Raw genomic sequence first — 25,361 nt, 5'->3', positions numbered from 1 at the left:
AAAAGAAAAAGAATAACCACATGTGCACAATCTTAGAAAAGAATATAAAAATACAAAAGGTTGCATACTTATCCACTACACATGTCATAGGGTATGAGATGCTAAAAGAATATACATCATGATAAGAACTTCATCCTGTAGGATCTCAAAAATGAAGTACAAAATATCTGAGTAAGAATATGCAACATAATCATCTAGTAGAAATAATGGAACAATTGCATCAATAGTATATCCAGCATCGGTGTCCACTATTGAATATCAATGGGAAAAAATCACGACATCCCAACCTCATGGAACTTAAGTGGCCCCACTCCCACTATGTTGAGGAGATAATCTCAAGTCCTAAATGGATCCTAGCAATCCAAAAGTCACAACAAGAATCTAAGTCTCAAGATCCTAAAAGTATTCTATCTCAAAGGTACTAAATACACAAGGTAACAACTAACCCCAGAGGCAACCAGACATGTAGGAAACCTAATATGCATATGAATAAGTGTCATCACATGAATCAACTCTAAGGTAACCGTGGCAGTCTCTCAAGAACGCTCCCCCCCCCCCCCCCCCCCCAACTTGTGACTCTATGTGGCATCAATGTCCTTTCATACAAATGAGGCATACTAATAAGGCAAGGTCGCAACCAAGCACCCCCTCTACTCCCATCCTATTCTATACTAGCACTCAAAGTATGGATGAGATACCAAACTAATATCTTGTTAATTCATTTTAAACCCCATTAATAATCATGTTATCACTTATTAATACTACTTACAATGAGTTACCCAGGCAGTCTCTTTAGGGCTCTAGCCCCTATTGCAAGCCACTTCCCAACATACACATAGATAACCTACCCTAAGCTCATTGAAATGGATCTCATAAAAAATTACCGTAAACATCTCACTTCTATAGAAGAAACTAGGTTCATAAATAGATCATATATCAAATACCCTCAATAGGTTATATCAAGAATCACGATACATGAGCTTACAAAGAACCAGTCATCATAGCAAAACATATAATAATCATTGTTGACATGAATCACTGGAACAAAAACATAACTCCGTGCCTCTAGTAATGTTCCTATTTGTCCAATTAAAAGGGATTCCCCAAATAACCCATAACAAGATTAAATACATCCCCAAGAAAATGTTTAGAATACAAGCATAGTTATTCAACCATATAGACTACATAAGGTTTTTTTTACATGAAAGTGAAGTTTTCATTTGTAAAAGCTTTCCAGTGGACAAGGTTTTTTATTTTAAATTTTAGTTTGATCAAAATGTAAGTCCCATTTTCTCATTTTAAGTGATTGAGTTCTCAAAGTAACCTATGTGTTTACTAGAGCATAATAAAGATTCTTGTCAATAATAATTATATTTTACATGCCAAAATTACCTTATTACCACATTCCATTAAAAGAATTGCATCTACTAATTTTTTTTTTAAAAATTAACTATCATATTATTAAATAATAATCATATTTGAACTATATTAAATTCAATTCAATAAAAATCAAATTTAACATTACTAAATTTAAATTTAAATTAACTGAATTTAACTCCTTAAAAAAGATATTATATATATATGAAAAAATTTAATAACTAATTTATATATTTATTTTATTATTATTTTTAAGGGAAAAAATTATTTAAAAACAAACTTTTAAATTAAAAAAATTTCCCTGTTTAGGGATCACTACTTACAGGCAGCGCACTGCCTTGAATAGTCATGCCTGCCTTAGACAGAACACATAATGCTTTTGGCAATTGTGATATGCCTTTGGTAGATGTGCTACCTTAGGTAGCTACTTAGGTAGGGAGTAGGGGGTGGGTGGGAGAGAGGGTCATGGCCCCCACCTTTCAAAAATATTATATATATATATATATATATATATATTCTTTTGCAACAAACCCCATGACTGTGCATGACTTCCTAGAAATGGGTAAAGCAAATAAAATATTTACCACATTATAAATGTATTCTTACCTCAATCTGATGCTAATTAAAATTGGTGAATCCTTGTGCCCGTGAATTCTTCTCTCCAAAATCCCACAAAGAAATTCTTCTCTGTCAATTCTCAAGTTGTTCCTCCAAATCTATGTTTGTAGAAAATGAACTCTAACTCCCATTTAAAGGCCTCTAACCCTAGTTAGGGTTTATGTTTTCCAATTAGCTTCTCACTTAATTTATTTTTTTTTTTTTTAAATTAATTGGATATTTCATGCACACTTAGTACCTTTTTATATTTATTTGTATTTTTATTTCCACTTGTATTAATTTAGCAACCTGCTGTTAGAGAATATTATTATGGATATTACAATTCATATTTACTCTTGTTATTTAAAAGTAACTTCTAAATTTACATAGGCTAAAATAAAATTATTATTATTTTACCAACATTAATTTTTGACATATTTAATTATTGTTAGTTCTAAAGTTATCTACCTTTTAACTAAGTCTTAATTTAATGCTTTAATTTAATTAATTCTCAATTAATTAAATAAGGTAAGACAATATTTCCTTCCTAAACTTTTCCATTTAGATATTTAACTTATTTAATTTTTTTGGCTAACTAATGACACTTAAAGTCACAAAGTAAGTCATGTACTCAAAAGATACTCAACAACCAGACAAAATATAAAATCAAACTCAAGGCGTAAGTCATCAAATTCATGTCACCTTGATGAATTATTAAGGGTAAAGAATTAGATACTTGTCCTTTACCACAAGACAAATTGGCTCGAGGTTGAGATTTAGACTTGAAAACTATCTCCCTTCTTTTACCATTGAGATATTGCAATAGGGCATGCTCATCCTAGCAATTCAAGGAAGTCGATGCCCAATACCTGCAACATGCATTAAAGTTATGCACGCGTGTGCGTGCGCACACACACAAAAACTAAATATGCAATGGCAAGGAGTGGTACATCATGTAGATCCTGACTAGAAGGTGACTACAAATCCCTCCTTCAACCACATCAGTCACAACAAACAGAAAAGTAAAATAGACACATGCAAGTATGGAGTAAGTATCCATAATCAATATAGCACACCATCATAGTCTTAAGTGTAATCATTATATAAAATCATATAAACAACATCACATGAATAACCATGAATCATGATAACACAAGAAATACCTCGAGTATGAAGTATCTCATCATATATATAAACAAATCATGAAGATGGTATCAATCCATCTCGGTAACCAAGTACTACTACATTGAAAAACATAACATAAAAATTGATGTAAAAGTGTTTGGCAATATAACTGAAAGAAAAATAGGGTAGGCACTACAAAGATATAAGACAACATATTTGGACATCGATGAACACCATTATATATGTTGAAGCATTGAAAAAAAAAGAAATAATATGTGGAAGCTAATGAACAAAAGATAACAAAGACATGAACAAACACTTGTTTATGATATTCATAAATATTGAACAAAATGCAATTTCAAGCTCATGTCTTTTATTGGTGAACAAAAAATGCAAACAATCCAATGACATAGAATATTTGTATCGCATTAAAATGAGTTTAAAAATTGTTGATTATTGAAATTAATCCACGGTTCAACTCATATGTGGAATGCATCGAACATATATAATAAAGGAATTTCATTAGACGACCTTAAATTTTCCAAATGTTATAATTAGAATGATCTTAGTAGAACTATATTACAGATACGAGAGTATAAACAGGGAATATAAGGGTTAAAAAAATAGGCAACATTAATTTTTTTGAAATAAATCGTGAGGGATGTGCTCTCATGAATTATAGTGATTACAACACATGCATCAAATTTATTGTTTCTAACATCTTTAGAAAAAATCAAGATAATGCAATTAGAAAGAGCAAATAAGGTTTGACAATGTGTACTTATGTCAATGGAAGTGCTTTGATATAAATACAGGATTAATACTATATCATAAAAAGATTATCTAAAAAGAATCTTTTAATACATAGAAGGGAAAGTAGTTAAAGTGTAATAATTCTATTGAAATGACTCTTAATGAATATTAAGTATGCTAGCAATAAGAAGTTTCCTAGTGTCAAATGGTAGTGTGTTAACAATCAAATTATTGAAAGTTAAAGTGATAATTTTAATTGGAATAAACATTGGTAATGTTATAATAATGGGCATGTCTTAAGCTTTCGATATGATGTATTAAAAGAATGATTTTTTTTAGGAAAATCTATTTTAATTTCCACATTTTCGAATGTGCATTTTGTAAGAAGGATAAGTGCATCCATAAAAATGTGTATTGACATATATTGAATACATTGATCCAATTGATTTGGGAGGCTCATACAAAATTTAACTTGTGAAAAATATCTCCTACTTATCAATTGATGAGCTTGAGGACCTTTCTAATAAATGGTTCAGAAGACTCAACATTTGGTGAAAGTTTTGCAAATGGGATTGCAAGTTGAGTGAGTTTAACCATAGAAGAAAGTTAGTAGTTAAGCATGCTTAAGCTGGAGTAGGACCAAATATCTCCTCAGTTTCACCAAGATCCAATGAAGGCTAAGTGTTCCATTAGTTCTCACAAGAAATATTAACATATGAAACATAGATCAATAAATTCGACTAGATCCAATAAGTATTAAGTGTTCCATTCATAGATTTGTATGAACATGAATGAATAAATTAAAATATTAATGAGTTACAATACCAACAAGTTGCAATATTACGATTTAAATTAGTGTGAAAGATATCTCCTACTTAGCATCGTGTTTAACTTGACAACGATTGTAAAGACAATCATGTGCGGCTCATCTTCAGGTAACGATCAGTTTTCTCGCACGCGAAAGAAAAAACGAGTAAGAACACGAATCACCATCTTATTTTTTATGGGAACTTCTTATGCAGTCATTCCACCTGACCGACGGCTCAATCCGCGCATTCATTCTCGCAAGTCCGTGAGAGAAATGCAGTGCCCTTCTCGTCACGTCAAAGTCTCTTTGCGTGTTGTTGAGGACTTGTTGTGACAAATTTATAAAAGCGACCATTTCAACTATTTCATTTTATCTGATGGGTGTTGAAGTGGGCGATCTAAGAATGATGATAATGATGAAGATGAAAATGAAGATGGTGGTTCCTCTGCTACTCTTTTCTTGTCTCTCTGCAATGCCATCTAATTATTCTGATCAGCAATCTCTAATTGCCTTCAAATCTGCTCTCTTTTTGGACCCATTTAATTCCTTGTCTGATTGGTCTCCAAATCACAGCTTCTGCAACTGGACTGGCATTATCTGCTCTTCTCGTGGACAGCGTGTGGTTTCATTGAATCTCACAGGTATGGGATTATATGGCCCCATCTCTCCCTCTCTTGCTAATCTTTCCTTCCTTAGAGTACTGGGTCTTTACAATAATAGCTTGGAGGGCCATATCCCATATCAGCTTGGATGGCTTCATCGCTTGAGAGTGCTTCGCTTGTGTGCAAACAAATTGGAAGGTCACATTCCATCTGCTCTAGGAGGATGTCGTTCTTTACAATCTCTCAAACTGGCACATAACAATCTAAGTGGAAGCATTCCCTCTGAACTGAGTCTTCTATCAAATTTAGAAAACATGGTATTAAAGGCAAACAGATTGGCAGGTATTATCCCACCTTTCTTAGGAAACATGTCATTTCTAACTATGCTTGATTTGTCCATCAATGCACTCCAAGGTGGTATTCCTGCTGAGTTGGGTATGCTTAGTCAACTTAATTTGCTTGGCTTGGCCATCAACAACTTAACAGGATTGATCCCTGTGGCGCTTTCAAATTGCACTCTTCTCCAAATATTAGATCTATCTCATAACCACTTTGACGGCCCAATTCCATGGCAGTTTGGAAGGCTTTCAGAGCTGCAACAAGTGATGTTGGGGGGAAACCAACTCAGTGGAGAGATACCAAGCTCAGTGGGTAATTGGACTCAGCTGCAAGTGTTGGATTTGGATGACAATCAATTGAGCGGCACATTGCCCCTCCTGTTTGGGAAAATGTTGCAGCTGAGACGGTTAGTTTTGTGGGGAAATCATTTTGTGAGTGGTTTGTCTATTCTAATAATGTTAACTAATTGTTCCAGCTTGGAGGTACTTAATTTGGGATCTAATCATCTCACTGGTGTCTTGCCCACTTCAATTGGTTGCTTTTCAAAGTCACTCTCAATTTTATCATTGCACACTAATGATATTTGGGGGAACATACCATATGAGGTTGGTAATCTCACAAACTTGGCATTGTTAGCCCTAGCAGAAAATAGACTTAACGGGACCATTCCATCTACACTTGGTGAACTTCCAAATTTGGAAAGGTTGTTTCTGAATACTAACAATTTACAGGGGAGAATTCCAGAGAGTTTGGGCGAGTCAAAAAAGCTTGGATTGTTGTCACTTAGCCAGAACATGCTTTCAGGGAGAATTCCGGAAAGTCTTGGCAAGCTTCACAATTAAGAAGGCTTCATCTTCATCACAATCAACTATCAGGGAAAATACCTGCCAGTTTAGGGAGATGCAAGACTTTAGAAATGGTGGACTTGGCGCACAACAAACTCACTGGAACTATATCAGCTGGAGTTTCCGGTCTTCAGAATCTCCAATTCTATTTCAATGTTTCGAGAAATTCACTACAAGGTCCTATTTTGGAATTGAGCAAAATGATTATGGTTTTAGCTATAGATGTTTCGCATAACAATTTTTCTGGAGGCATTCCTAAAGCATTGTCAAGTTGCAATGCACTGGAATACCTGGATCTTTCTAGAAATTCTTTTGAAGGGTTAATCCCCGCATCATTAGCAGATTTGGAGAATCTAAAGTACATGGATCTTTCATGGAATAATTTGTCAGGCACATTACCAGTGGATTTGAAAAAGATGAAAATGCTCCAATATCTCAACCTCTCTTCAAACAGGTTAACTGGAGAGGTCCTGAAGGAAGGAGCTTTTGCAACACTTGATGATTCTAAGATTATGGAAAATCCCGGCCTTTGTGGTGGATGGATAAACTTACCACCATGCTCTCATTCCAAACACAAGCATTCACTACTTTCTAAAAAGGTGATTATTTCTACTGTAGTTGGAATTGCAATTTTGATCATGTCTCTTCTATTGATAGCATTTTCCTATAGATGCAAGCATTTGAGTACTGCTGCTCTGAAAGTATGGCCTCCAAAAATTTCATATGAAGAAATTGTAGATGCAACTAGCGGGTTCAATGATATAAATCTTATAGGAGTTGGTAGTTTTGGGTCTGTTTATAAAGGGATCTTAAATGATGGTACAAGTATTGCTGTTAAAGTTCTCAAGTTGCAAGATGAACATAGTCACCAAATTTTCAACAGAGAATGCAATGCATTAAAGAGACTTCGACACCGCAATGTAATTAAAATCATTTCAGTATGTTCCAACCTTGATTTTAAAGCCTTAATTCTTCCATTCATGTCAAATGGAAGTTTAGAGAGGTGGTTGTATCCTTGTGATGGAGGTAGATGCAAATTAAATCTGAGTGATCGGATCAAGATAGCTATAGAAATAGCAGAAGGAATTGCATACCTTCACCATCATTGCGTTGTTCAATTGATTCACTGTGACTTGAAGCCTAGCAATGTTCTATTAGGAGATGATATGACTTCATATATAGCAGATTTTGGCATTTCAAAACTTATTCTCAACAATTCTATGGATTCCTTGACCTCTACAAATGCACTTAAAGGATCTATTGGCTACATTGCACCAGGTACAAGTTTCTTGTTATTATTGCATTATACATTTCACTAGTTTCCTTTATTTATCTTGTAAACTATTGGATTCTTTCAATGATTTTATGAGTCACTAATCCTTGTTCATATTTTTTTAATATAGAGTATGGAATAGGCGGAAATCCTTCTACAAAAGGAGATGTTTATAGTTATGGAATTTTAATATTAGAATTGTTGATAAGGAAAAGACCAATAAATGACATGTTCAGCAAAGGAATTAATCTGCAAGAATGGACAAAAGCACATTTTCCAAAAAGAATACCAGATGTGTTGGATGATTGTTTGCTTATAGATGCTCATGAATCAAGGACATCAATGGTGATGGAATGCCTTACCCAAATTATAGAAATTGGGTTGATTTGCACAAGGAATTCACCTCAAGAGCGGCCTAATATGACTAATGTAGTTGATAGATTACATGCAATCAGAAGTGCATTTCTTATTACACCTAAAACTTTTCAGCTACCAATAGATATCTCACCTTTTATTAAAATTGAAAGCAATGTAATTGAGATAAAGTCAGGAAATAAGGGAAGTTCATCTACATCTATATCCTAGGTCCAAAGATTTGTTTGGCCAACTAAAATACTATATTATAATGTAGCACTTTGGATAGTATAGTGTATTGTGATTAAAAGAAATAATAATCAAATCATGGTACCTATATGGAATAGTACATTGTGACATGATTTATGGTCAACATTTGAAATTATGAGTAGAAATAGGATGTTCTAGTCATAAATTTATTTTATTTTATATTAATGTTTGAATGATGAATAACTATTAAAATTATATTAATTTTTCATAATTATTCTTTTCACTAATTGAAAATCAATTATTTATTCTAAATTTGAAGTGAATTTATTTTTATAAAATGTAATAAAATTTAAAATTAGATTGTTTCATCACTTTTTATGAATCAAAATGATTATATCTATATAATTTAACTCTATATTATAGTAAGAAAATAAATTTTCATTGATAAAATGTGTATGGGCATTCAATTTTTTAATACACTTTTAAGTTTATTTCTAGTAAATGTCTCTAAACATGGAGATATTGACAAATGACACAGTCTTATGGAAAGTTAAGATCACACATTTATTAATGACTTTATTGTTATATCACACACCTCAAGAAATTCACTTACATTCTATAGTTGACACTTTCTTGCACACCTATTCCAAGGGAGGTTTAATCCATCTTTAATTGATCATTTTTCTACTTAGGATTATTTTCATGTTTATGGACTTGATAATTGAATTTTTAAAATGTAAATTGTAACTTTGGTCAATTGCTACCATTGTTTATCCATCTTGAATACTTTTCCTATTTTATAATAAATGATAATATTTAAAGGAAATCAATTGCATTAGTCTCATGTCTTCTTATTTTTTAATCTTCTTATTTTTTAATTAATCGTGAACAAAAATATTCAATTGGTTCAATAATAATAATCTAGATCTTCATGATTATCATAGCATCCTATATAGGATTGAAGAGTATTGTACACAAACATTTACAGGTATTTTTTATGAGTGCAATATTTAAAACATCTTCTCTTGATATATTAGTGATAATATTTAAAGGTATTTCTAAATATTTCTAGCCTTATATATTAGAAAAGAGTAGAACAAATAAAGATTAATTTGGAAAATAAATTATCATTACCAATTTAAAAAAAGATTAATTTGGAAAGAAATAGAATAGAGAAACACATTTACTTAGATCAAGAGTAGAAACAAAACTAGATCTACACCAACAAATAAGGCATAGATGTATTTAATTCCCCCAAAAGTACTAGTTTAGTATATAATTTGAAAATTCAATAAAGATGAAAAAGTATCATACCATAAGAAACATTAGTTAGAATCAAGAATGTACATCTGTTTAGTGTATTTGATTTTGTATCTTAACATTAATTTTTAAAATATATTAAGCATTGTTAAATATACACATTAGGTTTTGGTTATTATATTCTTATTTAATGTGTCTTTATATTTATCTAAAATCATAGCTAAGAAAATTTTATTTCTTTTAATTTTTTTATGAGTTTGACTATTCTTTGAATGACCTAATATCATTTCTATAATTTATCATCTCACTAGAGTTTTGAGATCTATAGCTTATTAGTTTCACATCCTATATTTATATTTAAGTTTCCTCTTCCATTTTTCTTCATTAATTTATTCTTTCTTCAAAGATTATTTGTGTATCTTACCCTAATTACCCTTGCATTGGGTTTACAAATTACATTTAACTTTATGGTTTCTAAGATAACATTATTTATCATTTTCCATTTATCATGTTAATTATCCCATCATTGATGAATTATCTTTCCTAACCAAATTTTATACAATTTCACTATGACTATGATGATACATATTTTGTGACCTATTTAAGGTACTACAAGTGACCTCATTCGTGTATTTTTTTGTGTAACTTTATATATATATAACCTTGTGACCTGATGCCTAGAATGGATGATAGATTCTATATCATGTGTAATGGATATTTATCATCATTGTATGGTGAATATAGTAATGTGTGTCTATGTATGTATGTATGTATGTATGTATGTATGTAGGTATGTCCTGTATGTAAACAAGGCATATTATCTTGTAAGTAATTCTACATTTGTTACTTTTGGACCATCTATTATGGTGATTATCCTTGTATATATTAATCCTTGAGATGAATATACCTTCTTCTAACATTAGTGGTATACTCATTCACAATACAATCCTTAAAGAAGAAACACCACACAGATCAACTATCTAATTTTAGGAGATAAACCACATAAATAAGGTAAATATACTGACATTACTAAATATAATGATACTTTAACTATACTTTCTATGTGTTGGGATTAGATAGCATCTATCATGTACTTCTTAATTTTTATATTTACAATTTATATAATTATGTCTCAACTTTGAATCATGGGCATTTAAATTTGTAATGTGTGTTCTAAAATTTATATGTGTCACTTAGTGTCATAGAATGCATAGATATTGTAACATTTATGCTTTTAAGTTGTAAAAGGTATTATTCTAGGTAGACAACATGAATAATAGCTAAGTTTAGACTATAAACTCAAGAGGAGTCTTTGGGTGATGTTGGAAAATAAATATCTTTAGTTAGTAGGTTAATGTAGTTTTAGACTAATAAATAATTAGTTATTTAGTGAATAAATAAAATAGGGAATTTTTTTAGGTTCAAGGGGAAATCCTGAGCTGGGTGGCATATTTTTCATAATTTATTATTGGAATGGAGGACTTTGTGCCAAAATTGTTATGCCCTTTTATGCCCTTAAGAGTAGAGACAAATTATAAGGGAAATCAATTCCCTAGTAGAGGGTTTACTCTTATGTCAAAAGTTGCAACTAAAAAAAATAGCAATTGAAGGGGACTTCTAAACTATAATAAATGCAATAAGAACTTGTATGACTTCTAATTGAAAATTTAACTCCAAACATGGGAGGGATCTATAATTGTTATAAAATCTCAAATAATTTACCATAAATGACATATTCTAATAGGGAAACCTATTTGTTGGTTAATTAATGAATTTGGGGGCAGATGAAAAGCAGATTGAGATACTAATTAGATCCTAAACCTTAGAATTATGATAAAATAGAGATAATTATTTAAATATTAAATAGGGCATGAATTCAACTAGTAAAACTAATGTAAGGGGAACCTAATAAATCAATATTATAGAATTAGGACCTCCCTCTTACTCAATATTCTTGATCATCCTTGTTACTTTTGATTAGTTTTTAATAGCCTAACATTGGTTTTTTTTTCTCTCATTGACATTCCTCTTCTTTCCTCTTGTTTTCCTTTGTTTATTCTTTTGGAATTTCCTAATAGTTTATTTATTGTTTGCTCATCCTTCATATTTACTTCTTAAAATTTTCCCTTTTTGTTTAATCATATACTTAATATTTTCATAAGGGTTGCATCCACATTTAGTGGTTTAATTTGGTTTGTCGAGTTTAGTTATATACCTTTACCCTATGTTTGTTGGTGGCCTTGATGTTTCTTTATTTCCCCCTTAAATTTAGCATATATTTGTTTTAAGTTTTTAGTTCATATTCTTTCATTTTTGTTCTTTGTCTCCTCAATATGTCACCTTTAGGTTTCTCTTTGTCATTCTATTTTTTGGTAAAAATGGGTTTCTTTAAAATTAGGATCATTGGTCATGATTACGAGAGATGTCATAGGTTTGATGGAATTTGATGAAAGTGACATATGGGTAGACTTAAAATTTATAGGGGTCATATTCACTTTCTATCATATGTTTGCTGCTAAAAATGGAAATTGACAATTGTGTGCTCCATGTGTCTAGAAATAAACAAATGTTCATATGAGCTATCAAGCCTAAGAAGTGTAATTGTATTTTATACCATCTGGATGACTATCTAGACTTGGATTTGAAGTGATAATGGGTTAGAGATATTTTAACTATGAATTGATCTTTAGACTAAATGAGGATAAAGTTGGAACTTGTGCAGATCTAATTCTAATGGATTGGATTCACAAATAAGATAGCATCGCTATGTGAAAGATTATGTTCATCAAAGAAATACTAGGTGGATTAGAAGAAGTAGATTTTACACTAGTAAATTTAGCCCTAAATTTCGATGAGAAAAGGTCAAAATTGCAACCAGAGTTGGTCGAATAGATGACTAAACTTGTCGTTGATCTTTTTTAGTCAATTTTTCATCACAATAATTATGCGTCAAAATTTCAACTTCAAAAAGGTCGACTTACCGATGCGAGTTTCATCGATTTCCTTAGTCCAGCTTGAACTCTTATTTCCTCATTTGCGTCCTTTGCTGGTCAAAATTTTGATGTACACCCCTTGAATTTTTTGACAGTAAAGCCAAACGTTCTATAGCAAAAAAGACCAACCATCATCAAAATTGCAACCAAGATCCCTTTCAACCATTGTCAAAATTGCGACCAAGACCCCTTAATTTTCTACGACAGTACCATACATTCGATGGAAAAGGGAAGACATGTTGGTCAAAATTGAGACCAATGCTTGGTAGAAATTTAGACGGGCTATCCCAATTATTGCAAAAGCTTTGCTCTCATAGGAGCCTTCTAAACTGCACAAAATTGGATTCTAAAGCATAATTGCTCAGTGCATGAGACTTAGGGTATCATGCACATTTCTACCTCCACACCATTGTTTCATTCATATCACATGATTTATTTCATACAAAAAAATGGGAAGGAGGAAGAAATGTGCACGATATCCTGAGTCTCCATCGAGCAATTATGCTTTAGAATCAAATTTTGTGCAGTTTAAAAGGCTCCTATGGGAGCAAAGCCTTTGCAATAATTGACACAGCCCATCTAAATTTTGGTTCTTGAGACACCATTGCATGTGAAGACTATAGGGAAAAATAAAATTAGGAAAGAATTATTTATCAGGAATGAAAGTCAATAACACTAACTAATCTTTATTTTTCAAATAGATAAATGTGACAAAAAAACTTACAGTCCCAATCACATCATCATAAGAACACATATATAACTATAACCTTTATTTGGTTGCTTTTTGATCAATTCCTTGGCAAGAGCATCCAGGACATAATATTAAAATGCACTCAATCATTGAGCCTATTTCTAGCAATTAAATTGTACTATAGAAACAAAAATTGCCTTAAAATTGACACCTCACTAGTTGTAGTTCATTTGCATCTGTAATGGCTTCACAAAATTTGAAAGCTTATCATTTGTCAAGAACACAAAAGGCACTCGTAGTTCAGCTACATCAATAACAATAAAGTTATTTGAATGTTCAAAAAATGTGAAACTTCCACTTAATAGCTAGAAAAGCCATATCCTCAGTATACATCATCTTTGATGGAATGTTCATAAGTGAATGATTTTCTCTAAAAGCTCAAACTTATGCACAAAGAAGCACCATTCTCTTGAATATATATATACAAGTTACAAGATTGATATATCGAAAGGGGCATGGTGAGGGCAAGAGACTATCATCAATATCAATTGTGGAGTTGCAGGTGTAAGTGATAAACATAAAAAGGTAGTACAAGGCACCATTTGCCATGTTCTAATATGATGAACTACCTTGGAGCTGGTTCTAAACCTTGATTGCTTAATGTTGGATTTGATCCAAAAGTACCATCATCTAGAGGAGGTCCCACACCCCACTTTCCTATTGATTCTGAAGGCTCAATGACATAAACTCCTCCGTCAATCATTCCAAGAGCGAACTGATTTGAGTCAAATGGATGTGATGCAATTATTAGAGGATAGACAGTGTATGAATAATCAAAGGATACATTTTGAGTTAAATCATAAAATACTTGGGGATCTATTTATCCATACATAACATAACTTTTTCCTCCCTAGGCCAACTTACCTATTCATGCCTAAAGCTAAATATGTAGAAGGTGTAATACAACAGCATGGCCTCAAGTTCTCTGCATCAAATACTCCAACAACACCATCACAATAGCCTGCAACTACAAGAAGGTTGTTGCATGAATATACCGCACTTGAAATGGGAGTAGATAGAGAATCATGAGGTGTCCACTACAGTACAAAAAAATGTGATATCAATTTACACTTATATAGAGAAGGTAGCTTATATCATTATCACTTACTAAATTTGAATTCTAAATTGTTGACAAAGACTTACATAATGCAAATAGTCAAACTTAGAAGCATCATAAATAGCAAGCTAGCTCTCGTGAACAACCAACAAGTGAACTTGATCATTATGGAATTGTACTCTTGTATCCCCAACTGGTGGTGATGATCTTCCTATCTGCACTTGTAAGAATCTTGACTTTCGCTTCTCCCATCTATCAATACTCAAGAAATAGTGCTATCAGAACATTGGCCAAATATTTAGTAATTTGAATCTATAAACATGTAAATGTACAAAATCAGATGGCAATGGATATACAAAATGAAGACAAACCTAGGCATTGGCCCCAGAAGATACCAATACATTCAAAGTGTGTGAAAATGCCAAGCCTATAATTTTCTTTTGGTGGCCTTTAAGCTTCATTTTTACCTGGTTAGTTTAAATAAGTTCTGAAAAGACACAAGTTAGAATGTCATCACATTGAACGACCCCAAATACTCTTCCTATAAAATAAACACCAAAAAAAATCAATAGAATGAGGACAGTTCACTTTGACCGTGTATAAAATTTTTGCATCGACTTTGCAATTCATATTTTAGAATCTATAATCTAGACAATGAATTAGTGAAAAAGAGAACTGCCATGATGTATCATTTAGTATAGTGAGCTTGAAAAGAAACAAAAAGTCATGCTAGATCATCAATATAATTTCAAAGATACCTGCAATCAAGTCTACAAGCTTTCCTATTTAAGATACAAATTAAGACTTTTTCATATGAGTGTGGTCAAGTTTATAATGGATCAGACAAGATAATGAGATAGAAAAGAGAAAAGCTATGAAGATAGATAAAGCTATGATTTCTAATTTTGAGTTTACAAAAATACACAATCAACTCAAAAAATGAAAATTCAAAGCGAATAAATATTCTGTTTATAAGTAGTTCACTTAGTGTACACTATTTTTCTCAAAATTTAATGAATTTCAAAGATTTTGATATGACTTCATAAATCTCTTTTGCATCAATATTTATGAGTTATTAACAAGACATTATGGCAATGACACATACTCCATTATCTATCATGATCAAGATAGGAAGTTAGAGAACATGAAAGTTGTGATGGTAGATCATAGAACATGATCTAAAATATTGATAGGAAAAAATGATAAAAATAATTGAATCTGAAAACAAATTAGGAAGTCTTACTTTCTTGGTCTATAATAAAGATTTTCAAAGAGTTCAAACACCCATCAATATAATGAATTAAAAAATAATAATAATCCTAATGATGGATTGTAAGAACATGGATCATACTCTATAATGCATTATTGAAACAATGATCTAGAAAAGACAAGGTGATAATGGATCATAGAAAATGTTGACACAGATAAAATAAATGCAAACAATTTCAAGAGCATTCAAATTCAAAAAAATCAACAGTCATACTCTATAGATCTACATTAAAGACCTTAAAAATTTGAATTATTATCTATATTGAAGATACTGAGCTAGATAAGAAAAGTTTGATACATAGATCACAAAATTTTGACAGCATACTCTGTGATGCATCAAAATAATAAATCACAAAGGAAGAAAGCTATACTAATAGATTGCAAGAACGAAATCTAGAAACCTCCCAAAAAGAAATCAAAACACATCTAACATTTCTCCATTCAAGCACTCTTACAACTAATGAGAGACGGTATCAAAATAGGAAAACTTGAGCAAATTATTTCATTGATCTAACCTGTTGGACTCCAAGACAAGAGAATTAAAAATAACTGTAACAAGCCAACCACCAAACCAAGCAAAAAAAGACACCAAGTTGCCAGTGTTGCCCTTCATATTTATAAGAAATATCTACATCAAACCAAACACAGATAAATCTACATATTATGAAATTCATATAAATTGATTATCAATATAAATAAACCATTGATTATTGATATAATTTCTTTTAATATTTGGAAGGTTGGGTTCAATTTTGACTAATGTGACCTAAAGACTAAAGTTCAATTACCAGAATTTCATTGTAGAATTGTCTTTTCAGTCTATATTAGTGGTGTAAAACTTTTGGAGAACACTTGCAAGCTCCAAAACTAATTGGTTTACTAAATTGCTTTATCTATTTCATAGTTAAGGATTTTTTTTAAATTAATGTGGCCTAGGGATTAAGTTATAACCCATGTTTCAAAGCTCAACTATTGATAGAGAGATTCTATAGTGGTAGGGTACATGCATCTGTAGCTAGGGGTAGGCATTCCTAATGATCCAAGGATCACACAAGGGTGTTGAGGATGATTGAAGTGGGATATAAACATTAAATTCCTTAGAGAATGAAGAGTCTAAATGAAAGAATGATTTAGAAGAAAAGCTCTCTAGATATTTTCAAGGTGGGTGAGGATGAGGGTGTACAAAGGAACTAATCCGTAAGACATTGGGTCTTCTCATTAAATAAAAGTCTCTTTATAATGATCATGAGGTCCATTCTTCTCAAGAATAATGTCTAGCCTCTGGTAATCAAAAGAGTTGGGTACTAAACTAAAAAGAAATGATAAGGTAGGAAGTTTTGATTCATTAGTGTTTACTGATAGATTGACTTCATTGCTACATTCTCTTCTTAACCTAGTCAATTCACTTTTCTAATGAGAACTAACCTCAAACATTATAACCCATGGAATTTTGCTAACCCCTAATGAAAATGTTGCAATATAGGTATGTACAACATAAATACAAGAAGATGTTATAAACAATCATTTTTATCAAAAATGGATACTGAATTATTCAGATCTGAATAAAATATTGCCTAGTTAATGATGTAATACTCACCAATAGACCAATCAAAGCTAGCCTACTCCCAATCAACTGTAAAATAGATTGTTTAGAGTGTGTTAGGATTAAACCAAGAACAAAAAATAACAATTACGTGCAAATATAACCAATAACAAAAAATAATAGATCACACAAAAAAGAACACAAGGCACCAAGATTTAATGTGGTTCACCCAATCCCTTGGGCTACGTCCACCAAACAGCAAGTCTGATATTATTACAATCCAATGATTACAATCTGACTACAATCTATAATTCCTTACAGCTCAATACTATCACAAGAACCTATTTTGCATCACCACTATAAAACAACCCTAACCCTAAGCCCTTTTATACAAGTATTAAATCGCTTTAGGGTTACTATATGTCAGCCATAAATTAGCCATTACTTTAGTGGTGAATCTACAAATGGAGAATCTATGAATAGTACCCAAAAAAAATTTTGGGGTGATGCCCTAAGCCTTAAAGAATTTATGAAGTATGTACAGTAATTTCCTAATCACTCACCATAAACTAATAATCTCCCACTTGGGGACTAATTAGGCTCCACACTAAACAAAAATCTCCCACTTGGAGACTGATCATGTAGCTATGCCACTACACCATGAGACTCCCACTGGATCAAACCACCTTGGACTTTACTGTTCTTTTATTCATGTTCAGTTTAGAAGACCAACTGAAGCTGAAGAGGAGTTCAGCTCCTCCCTTGTTACTACCTTTGTCAACATATCTACTAAATTTTCATTTGCATGTATCCTCTCCAGTGTTAACTATCCATCCTCCAAAACTGACTGAATGAAATGGTACCGCAACTATATGTGTTTGGTCTTTGAATGCAGAGCTGAATTCTTTGCAAGATGAATGGCACTATGACTATCTATGAAAAAATAATTATCCTTCTCAAGATGTCCCAATTCTTCCAAGAAGAACTGAAGCCATATCATCTCCTTGGCTGCCTCTGTAGTAGCTACATACTCTTCCTCTGTAGTGGATAAAGCATGAACCTTTTGTAACCTAGAAACTCATCTCATGGCTGCCCCAACAATAATAAAGACATAACCTGTAGTACTGCACCTGGTATCAATATCCCCTACCAAGTCTAAGTCAACATAGCCCTGTAAATCAATAGTAGAGCCCCCAAAGTGTAAACACTTATTGGATGTTCCTCTCAAATATCTGAGAATCTATTTGACTACATTCCAATGCTCAATTCCTTGATGTGTCATATATCTACTAATGACTCCCACTGCATGTGCAATATATGGCCTAGTACATACCATAGCATACATCAAGATTCCTACAACTGAAGCATAGGGTACCTTGGACATCTTATCCTCCTCTTATTGTGTCTTAGGACACATCTCCTTAGTAAACTTCAAATGACCAGGTAAAGGTGTGCTGACAACTTTAGCATTCTCCATAGAGAAACATTGCAACACCTTCTCAACATAATCAGCCTAAGATAGCACCAATGTTCTATTCTTCCTATCTCTGTGAATCTTCATAACAAGGATTTTTTTTGCTACCCCAAAATCTTTCATAGAAAATACATGTGCTAATTGTCATTTTAGCCCCTTAATGATCCATGTTAGACCCAACTACAAGCATATCATCAACATATAAACATAAAATAATGTAGTTTTCGTCATCCAATCTCTTAAAATAAGCATAATGATTTGAATGGCACCTACTGTAACCATGCTCATGCATAAAACTGTCAAATTTTAGATACCATTGTTGAGGTGCTTGCTTTAAGCCATATAAACTTTTCTTCAATTTGCACACTAAGTTCTCCTTACCTTTGACCTCAAATCCCCATAGCTGAGCCATATATATCTCTTCATCCAAATCACCATGAAGGAAGGTTGTTTTAACATCAAGTTGCTCTAAATGAAAATCTTTAGTAGCCACAAGACTTAAAATAGTATAGCTAGAAGTCATCTTAACAATAGGAGAAAATATCTCATCAAAATCAATGCCCTTTTTCTATGAAAATCCTTTCACAACTAACCTGGATTTAAATCTTTTCTTACCTCCTTCCTCTTCTTTCAACCTATAAACCCACTTATTTTTTAAATCCTTTTTACCTATAGGCAACGTGCATAAATCCCATGTCGTATTCTTCAGCAAAGAGTCCATTTCATCTTTCATTGCAGACTTTCACTGAATCTTAGTATCCACCTGCATAGCTTCATCATAACATTTTGGTTCACCAGCATCAGTAAGTAAAATTGAATACAAAGAGGGAGAAAATCTTTGTGGAGGTCTAATTTGCCTTGTTGACCATCTAACATTCACCAGTGTGTGTGGTATTTGTTTTTGCAGTTGTTGCACATCATGAGGAATGGTTGAAACATTAGCTTTTGGAGTATCATCTAGCACTACATAATCATCTTCTTTCTTCTCATGTTGCTGCAACAAATCTTTGTGCAACACTTTCTCATTGAATATGACATCTTTGCTTCTTACAATTTTCTAATTTTCAAAATCCCAAAGCCTATAACCAAATTCATTAATACCATATCCAACAAATACACATTTCTTTGACTTAGCTTCCAACTTGGTTCTATTTTTAGAATCTATGTGAGAAAATGCTTCACAGCCAAAGGTTTTGAGAAAAGAATAACTCACCTTCTTACGAGTCCATGCTTCCTCTGGAATACCATAACCCAAAGGAGTAGAGGGACCTCTATTAATCAAATATGCCGTAGTATTGATAACCTCTGCTTACATGTGTAAGGGCAACCCAGCATGCAACCTCATGCTCCTTGCACACTCCATTATAGTCCTATTCATACGTTGAGCCACTCCATTTTCCTATGGAGTCCTTGGAATAGTTTTCTATCTATGAACATCATTAGTGGAGCAATAATCTTCAAATTCATGACTGTAATACTCACCACCATTATCAGATCTAAGACATTTTAATTTCTTACCAATGTCATTTTCAACCAAGCATTTCCATTTCTTAAAAGTTTGAAATACATTCAATTTCTATCTAAGGAAATAAACCCCATGCTTTTCTTGTTGCATCATCAATAAATGTAACATAATAATGAGAGCCACCAAGGGAAGATACCTGAGCTGGTCCCCATAAATCGATATGCACAAGCTCTAATTTCTTCTTCTTTTTTTCCTTCCCAATCTTCACAAAACTCACTCTCTTTTATTTTCCATACACACAACTTATAAAAAATCCATATTAACACATTTTAGACCTGGTAAAACTTTCTTTGAATGAATTACTTTTATACCTTTCTCACTCATGTGCCCAAGTCTATTGTGCCACAACATTGTATCATAATCTACAGCAACTATTTGTTCTCCCTGCTCAACTGCAGCAATTGTTCCTGAACATTCATTTTTCTCTTAAACAATCAAAGCCGAAGGAACAATATGACCCATACAAAGATATAAGGTGCCTACTTTCACACCTTTTTCTACTACAAGGGAACCTTTTGAAACTTTCCAATTTTTATCATTAAAAGTAACTACACAAACCTCATCACCGAGTTGCCCTGCTGAAATTAAATTCCTACTTAGCCTTGGAACATGTCTTACCTCATGTAGTAGCCAATGATTCCCATTCTACAACTTAATCTTAACTTTTCCCTTTCCAACAATTTGATAAGATTCATTATCCCCCAAATAAACAAGTCCAAAATCCCCTTGGACATAATCAATGAAATAACCTCTATGAGGTGTAGCATGAAATGAAGCACCAGAATCTAAAGCCCATGAATCATCAACACTTTCTAAAGATAGAAGCAAAGCATCCTCTTCGGATTTTTTACTTACCACATTTGCCTTCTTGTCTCCATCTGATTTATCTCCTTCATTTTTTTTTTAATTCTAACAATCTTTCTTTTTGTGCCCTGGTTTCTCATAGTACTAGCAATTGTTTGGTCCTCTTGATTAAGACCTCCTCCCCTTTGATTTCTCTCTTGATTTCCCACAATTACCAGTGTTACTTCCTCTCTCAGTCATTCTACCCTTGCTTTGTGCATTCAAAGAACTTCCTAATGTAGATCGAGCTGAGGATTTCCAATGAGTTTCCTTGCTTAAAACAACACCAATCACATCTTTACATTTTAGGGTACTAGATACAAGAACAGAATTACTCGCAACCATTACCAAGCCATTCCATCTTTCAAGCAAAGAACACAAAATCAAGAGAGCCCTAATTTTTTCATCAAAACTAATACCCATAGAAGATAACTAACTAGTAATAGTATTAAACTCATTTAAATTATCTATAATAGATCCACCATCTGCCATTTTCCTATTAAATAAATGCTTCATGAAAAATACCTTGTTTGAGGCAAAGGGCTTTTCATATAGTGTCTCTAGGGTTTTCATCAACTCTTCTATCGTCTCTGTTTTTGTAATATTAAATGCCACTGATGGTGCTAGGCATAATCAAATGCTTCCAAGTGCCTTTTTGTCTAAAAGATCCCATTCATTATTTGACATAGATCCCTGATTCTTGGCTTTTCCTTCTAACGACGTCCATAATTCCTTCTGATAAAGATAGTCTTCCATTTGCATCTTCCACAACTAAAAGTTCTGCCTGTTAAACTTATCAACCCTCAGCTTACCCTCGTCTGCCATCGCTCCCACTCAACCATGAGACTTTCCTATAGAGGATAACTGAAAAAAATAACCTCACTCTTATACCACTTGTTAGGATTAAACCACGGACAAAAAATAACAATTACATGCAAATATAACCAATAACAGAAAATAATAGATCACACAGAAAAGAACACAAGGCGCCAAGATTTAATGGGGTTCACCCAATCCCCTAGGCTACATCCACCAAATAGCAAGTCTGATATTATTACAATCCAATGATTACAACTTGATTACAATCTATAATCCCTTACAGCTCAATACCGCTGCAAGAACCTATTTCGCATCACCACTATAAAACAGCCCTAACCCTAAGCCCTTTTCTACAAGTATTAAATTCCTTTAGGGTTACTACATGTCGGCCATAAATTAGCCATTACTTTAGTGGCGAATCTACGAATGGCGAATCTATGAATAGTACCCAAAAAAAAATTTGGTGAGCCCTAAAGAATTTATGAAGTATGTACAGTACTTTCCTGATTAGTCACCATAAAATAACAGAGTATTCCTATAAAATAAGGTAGATTGAAATAATTCAAAATAAACATCATAAGTTTGATGTTCTATCTAATTGTCATTTTTTGTAATTTATGTACTTGGTAATTATGTTGAAAAATCAGCTGCCAACTTGTGGACTAAAGTAACATTAGAACTCAATTATCAAATAGAAAATATATGCTTGTCAACAATAGTTCCATTTTTAAACACATTGACACAACAATGGCATTCCCTTTATAGTCTTAGATGATTTAACAAGAGAAATGGCTACTTTCTTTTGCATGAGCATCAGGTAAATGAAATTAAATCCCATTAAATTGAGTTAGTGGACATAAAGTGTTATAATTATAGGAAATTGTAATTACCAGTATGTAGAATGACAATCCAACAATAACGCAATTGATACCCATTCCTCCTGCAGTAATTTGAAGAAAGTTTTCTTTATTATTGTTCAAATTAATATACAGTAAATGTCCTTATAATAGTCTATATTCAAGACCTAACTCATACCATTAGAAGTGGTCTCCTACCAAATTTGTCCATCAACAATGAACCCACTACTGTCATTGGCACCTACCAAGCACCACTTCCTAATTAATAAGTAAGACAAATGTGTTTGATCATTGAGAGGAACTAAATAAGATATTCTTATATGGAATTGACCATTGTTGGCACCTGAACTATAGCAATTGCAACTAATGTTGTCTGACTCGAAGAATAGCCTACAACAAAGTCTAAATTAATTATATTGCATTAAAGTCCAAAAGTCTTTTGACCTCTTATGAATTCCTTCTACTTGTAGTTTCGACTTAATATTACTTTTTATGATCTTGTTGTTTCTTTATTGTACGGATTTGAACCCTATCCCACTTTATCTAATCAAAACAATTATATTACATCTAAAATAGAAAAGAACACATTTATATCAGTAGAAATGAAAGAGAAACATCTAATATCCTAACGTAGCTTCTCACCAGTAGTCTCAAAGATTGCATTGGCGTAAAATATAACACCATTGATTCCACCAATTTGTTGGCATATTGCTAGGCCAACACCAACCCTATATAGAAAATACAATTGTTAAGTTGTAAAGAATGACTAGATAAATAATTAAGATTCAACAAACAAAATTTCATCAATTATAGTACATATTATGAAGTTGTAAATGATGAATGGATTATTGAAAGGAACTATGGATGAGTAGATAAATTATGGAGAACCAACAAATCGTTGAGTATATTGTTTACAATGATAGCAAGAGTATATTTTTTGTGAAACAAATCAAGTATTTTGGTCTTGGGCAGATTTTCCAACTCTATATATTCCTGCATAATATATTCAATAGATTGGTAACCTAATATCAGCAGTAATCAACTTTTTTTTTTAACGTCTTCATTCGAACTAATTAGCTCCAAAGTTTTACTCAAATTTCAGCTTAAATTGAAATTGGAAGCTGACCTAGTTGATACTGGTGAATGAAAAATATATATATTTCTAGAACAAACAAAGATATGGACCAGGATTTCAGTTGCTTCATATGACACATCACATTGGCTTCCCCTAAGAGCTTGTAATGCTTCTTTAAAATCTACATCACGACCAGCCTTTGCCTGGAATGCATTGATAGAAAATGTATTAAAAAGAGCACCACATTTTGAACATGTAGGGTTTTTTTAATTAGATATTTTACAGTTCTTAGATGGTCATTTTAAAACATCTCACATTAATATGAAAATTGAGTGTGGAAAATAAGACAAGTTTGACTATTTAATACTTTTAGTTTAGAAAACAAGTCTTAGTATGTGATGTTTAAACTATCTCTCATTAGATACCCCAAACTTCAAAGTTACAACTACTATATAAGCAAAGAGCTTCATGAATGAGACCAATGTTTCTATTATAGTAAGAAACCACTAAAAACTAGGAAAAGAGGATGACAAAATCAAATTGAACCAAGGCAAGAGTCTACAACATAACTATGAATTGTGAGCCTCTCAACTTAATTAATCATGAAACATAATAATAATTGATCTTAGCTTCCACCTATACAATCATGGCAGATGACATGATTGTCATAGCTGTTAAGAGGTAAATGCATCCAGTGATAGTTTTGTCTAGATTCCCTTCATGTAGAAAGTTAGGGAATTGATGTTTTCTGAGGGAGGGTCTAATGAAGGCCAAAGCTGGCTTATAGTAGGACCACATAGGAAACTCATGGCCATGGCTCCAGACACACACAGCACTGTACCCACAATCTTGAACTGGCTACTTACAAACTTAATGTCTACTTTCTCCATCCTACAAACACAAAAAAGTACCAATTAGACCATAAGAGTATAAAAACCCAATCTATAAAGAAGTGGAAAACATGTGATTAGAGAGTACTACTCACCCAAAATACTTACTTTCTCACCACCTTGTTTATGAATACTTGTCTTTCTCACCATCTTGTTTATGAATACTTATCTCCATACTTAGCATTATTTTGTGTCTAGAGTGTCATCAATGTTTTTAAATGTAGAATGAAATGGTTGTAAGTATGCATTTCTACCACATGTAAATGATTTTGAGATATAGACCTGTGCAATCCAATCTCCCAAGGAATAGACAACACCATTTATTGCCATCTTTGCCAAAACAAAATTTTTCATAAAGCGCGGTTAGAATAGTTACTAAAATGGTCATAAATTATGTTCTTATAGTAAAAGAATGCTTTGACTTAATAAAAAAACTACACAATATTAAAACATGACATTGTGCTTTAAAAACTAAATAGGTACTTGTAATGAAGAACTTCATTTGGACTTGCTAATTGGTTGTCACAACTATAAGCTTATCTTTAAAGTTTGAACTTCACTTGGTTTTGAGAATAGTTTAATATTCTCTACTAAACAAGGCCAACCACTTGAAGGTGGAAGCTCATTTAGCCCCTCCGCCCCCCTGCCCCCCCCCCCCCCGCCCCCCAAACATCACTCTAAATTCTCTGTTAACATTTAATAACATTCATTCATTCATCCAT

At 32.5% G+C, this 25,361-nt stretch overlaps 1 pseudogene; it reads left to right on the top strand.

The window, feature by feature from the left end:
- Positions 1-5,075: 5,075 nt before the first annotated feature.
- Positions 5,076-8,304, top strand: LOC149561695 (uncharacterized; annotated as a pseudogene).
- Positions 8,305-25,361: the final 17,057 nt, after the last annotated feature.

Source organism: Cupressus sempervirens, chromosome 4 (assembly GCF_028749045.1).
Source record: "Cupressus sempervirens isolate cs-2001-9-10 chromosome 4, ASM2874904v1, whole genome shotgun sequence".
Taxonomy (NCBI): Eukaryota; Viridiplantae; Streptophyta; class Pinopsida; order Cupressales; family Cupressaceae; genus Cupressus; species Cupressus sempervirens.
The sequence above is the reverse complement of the archived record's forward strand: the minus strand, read 5'-3'. Positions and strand labels throughout refer to the sequence as shown.